We start from the raw sequence: 4,111 nt of genomic DNA, 5'->3' as shown, positions 1-4,111 counted from the left end.
AGCCCACTAATCCAAGATCAAGTCCAAGATTCTCCACTAAGTGTGCTTAGGTGTCATAAGACATGTAAAGTATGAAGGACATGCACAAAGTATGACTATATGATGTGGCAAAGAGGAGTAGCAAGCAAATACTCACCTCCCCCTCTAAAATTTAATAGGATTGGGCTTCTCCCAATTCAATTAAATTTATTTCCAACCACACACATCAAATATTCACTTAATGAACGTGAAATTACAAAACTACCCCTAATACAAAAACTAGTCTAGGTGCCCTAAAATATAAGGGCTAAAAAATCCTACATTTCTAGGGTACCTTACCTATATTAAGGAGCCTTAAATACAAGGCCCAAAAATAATGAAACCTTAATCTAATATGTACAAAGATAAGTGGGATCATACTTAGCTCATGGGCCCGAAATCTACCCTAAGGCTCATGAGAACCCTAGGGCCTTCTCACGCATCTTTGGTCCAATCTTCTTGGAGTCTTCTATCCAATGCCCTTGCGGGGTAAGATTGCATCACGTAAGCTACAATTTATCAAAAGATATAAAATCTCTACAAAGAAGATATATACAACATTAGCTTATGATAAAGAGATCGGTTAAATGTTAGATTATTTTCGTAAATATTGATTTAATGTGAAAATTAAGAAATTTATTGTAAAATCGCACTACTAGAAAAAACGTTTTCTATGACAGTTCTATAGAACATTCAATGATGGTTCACAAACCTTTGTTAAACACGTTGTCATTGAAAGGGATCATTTTCCTCAAAGGTTTCTCAATCGTCTTAGATTTTATGGATTCTAAGAGGGTTTTCGGTTATAACCATCTTAGATTCGATGACTTTTAAGATAGTTTTGGTTGAGAACCATCTTATAATCTTGACATTCTAAGACGGTTTTCAATGAAAATCGCTGTTGCTTTTTAATTTTTTAAAATATTTATTTTGTTTTTCCTCTAACCAAACCTGCAATTTCAATGTAACAAACCTAAACAAAATCATAATCGATTGTAGGATACTAAAAATTTTACAACAAGACAAACATATTTATAGAAAGGAATTTAATAATATAATTCTTGTATTTTATAATAGAATTGAATTGGAAGTTATTCATACCTCTTGTATATGTCAACTATGGATTTATCCAATTTTGGAACAGGTCGATTTTCTGCACACAAAAATATCCCAAACACAAGAGTGAGATATAAAACCTCTAACCAAGCTTAACAACATGCTAAAAAGACTAAAAACCCAAAAATTAAAAATAAAAAAGAAAGTGAAAAATTATCAAAAGGTCTACCCATGAGCTAGATCTCAATGATCAAGCTAGCATCCGCAAGTGGATTGAACGCAATAGAAAGTTTGTATTTTTTTCTTCAGGATACTTCAGAGTCTGACCCTTTCGTTTTGGGGATCCAAACAGAATGGCAACTGCAACAAATGATTCGTTATGGTCATCGAAATGTTGTTGCAGCAGACTCTACGTTTGGCGCAAAGAGACTTAAAGTAATTTTTTTTTCAATCATCACTTTTTAAGTTTTGGTAGATCTAAAAGAAATGCATTTATCTTGTTCTTATTGCAATATATTTTAAATCATCCTGACTTAGTTATCTTTTCATATTGGCAGTATCCCTTGTTCACACTACTTGTTTTTGATTCAAGACAACATGCACTTCCTGTGGCATGGGTCATTACACGTAGCTTTGCAAAGCCTGATGTGTCTAAGTGGTTGAAAGCTTTAATCGATCAAACTCGTAGTGTTGAGCCTGGATGGAAACTCAATGGATTTTTAATTGATGACGCTATAGCTGAAATTGATCTTTTGAGGTAAGATTTATTGCTTTGGAAATGAGTTTGGTTAAAAGTTCTATAGTGCTGTTTAATTTTCTTACTTCTATTATTGTTTTTACAGATATATTTTGTTGTCTTGTCCTATTTTCACTATGGCGTGTTTGTAGATCACGACTTAGGAATATTGTTAAGAAATGTAGTAATATTGAGATTCAGTAGGAGATTTTTAACTGTCTTGGGACAATAGTGTACAACATTTGGGGAGGTATTAATGCATCCCTTGCCTTGGAAAAATTTATGCTGGATTTTGTTGACCAAACTACTTTCATGGAATATTTTAAAGTCGCTTGGTTGCCTAAGCTTGGTTAGATCTTTCTCCTTTTTCTCTCTTGCATGCACATAAAATGTCTGGTTTGAATGAAATGTTCCTTAACATTTTACTTCCGAAGTTATGGTTAGTCAGTTTATCATTGATTTGATATATTTACTCACTTTCTCCTTACCCTTCCTTCTGTTCTGCAGAAATATGGCTTTCAACAATGAGAAACTTTCCACTAGCAAGCCAGGAAGCTTCTGGATCATTAGAAGCCTATCATGTTAAAATGAAAGCCAAACTTTTTGATGATTCGCATCTTGGAGCACTGCAAAGAGTAGATTGGTTACTCCATAAATTAACAATTGAGTTGCATTCAAGCTTCTAGCTAGACCGGTATGCCAATGAAAGTGATTCTTTCCAGAGTGTGAAGGAAAAATATAGTGCTTCTACATCATGGCATAGAGCACTTCAAATTCTGGACTATGTTGTTTCCTTGGATGATAAAGACCTTTTTGCCAAGGTTGTGAGCCAAAAAGATAGTAGCTTAACACATATAGTGTGGAATCCAGGATCTAAATTTGCATTCTGTGATTGTTCTTGGTCAATGTAAGGTAACCTTTGCAAGCATGTTGTCAAAGTAAACGTGATTTATGAAAATCTTAAAGGTTATCAACAATCCATGTCTTTCCGGTCTTTTGAAGAGGTTTTGATGGATCTATGGAAAAAGCCAGTAGATGATTCTTTTGCATTGGTCTGTCATTGGCCTGGACCCATCAGATGCTAGATCAAATACAAAAACAAGTTGAACTAAATAATTCTACAGATATTGGCACTGTTGTTAACAATATGCCGCTGAAATGGGTTTCTAAGAAAGGCAGAACCTACATCGGCAAACCATCAAGTTTGCCTCTTCCTCATGGTAGTAGTAACACAAAAAGTGTTGGTGTGCATAAGAAGAACTAGAAATGGAAAAGATTGTCACGATTAAGATGACCAATTTTTTGGTACCGGTAATCATCATGTTAGATTTATAATGTCTGATCAATGCAAATTGGAATTCATTTCAAAATATTCTGCAACTTTTTGAATATCTAGCTCTCTAGTTTTGTTGCCTCCTTTTGTCTTTGAAGTTGCAACATCTACTAAAAGGTCAGCATATGTTCTATGCCGATCATAGAGCAGTTATTTCTGTAATTATATGAGCATGGTTGGTAGTTGATAACTGTTAAATATGAGCTATTTTTTATAATAAAAATATATTGAAAATATCTTTAAAAATATTTATTTAACAATTATTTTTGGTTTAAATGATAGGAATTGATATTTTTCTTATTTATGGCTTGCAGATATGAAAAGGAAGGATTAAAATAAAAAAAGATCCATAAAATATCAAAAATATAAATAAGGAAGATTTTTTGCATCAAGCCCAAGTTCACTCCAACAACTATAAAAAGGGAGTCAAGCCCAAGTCCACTCCAGCAGCTATAAAAAGGGAGTCAAGCCAAGGAGGAAAAACCCTTAGTTAGGGTCTGACAGGCCTAAAAAGCCAAAAGATGTATTGTACACTTCATATTTATCAAAGCAAACATGTGTTTTCTTTCATATTATCCTTTCTTACTTTTAATTTCATGCATCATTCATCCTTGCATCATCTTTGGGGGTTATGTGCTCAACAGAGGGTAATCCTTAATAGAAAAACAAGAAAGGTTTTGCATGCATCTATTTTAGAAATTTATCGCTCGACAGAGGGAAATTTCTAATAGAACTAAAAGGGGTATCTTAATAAAATCACTGCTAGACATAGAGTGATTGCATTATGCTCATGCATCAAAGCAATAATCTAGAATTAGAACTTCATGCATTTTATCTATTGACTCTTTGCAAAGAGATAGATAGGTAAAATAGGCTTCTCATCGTGAGATATCACGGGCAAGTATTCTAATAGATGTGAGTAGGATAAATTCACCTGATTGATAGAGAAAAATCACAAATAATACATC

At 33.6% G+C, this 4,111-nt stretch overlaps 1 pseudogene; it reads left to right on the top strand.

The window, feature by feature from the left end:
* Nucleotides 1-1,292: 1,292 nt before the first annotated feature.
* On the top strand, nt 1,293-3,074 carry LOC100812791 (uncharacterized; annotated as a pseudogene).
* The last annotated feature ends 1,037 nt before the right edge of the window (nt 3,075-4,111 follow it).

The sequence above is a fragment of the Glycine max genome, chromosome 15 (assembly GCF_000004515.6).
Source record: "Glycine max cultivar Williams 82 chromosome 15, Glycine_max_v4.0, whole genome shotgun sequence".
NCBI lineage: Eukaryota > Viridiplantae > Streptophyta > Magnoliopsida > Fabales > Fabaceae > Glycine > Glycine max.
Note: the sequence above shows the minus strand (reverse complement) of the source record. Positions and strands in the feature narration are given on the sequence as shown.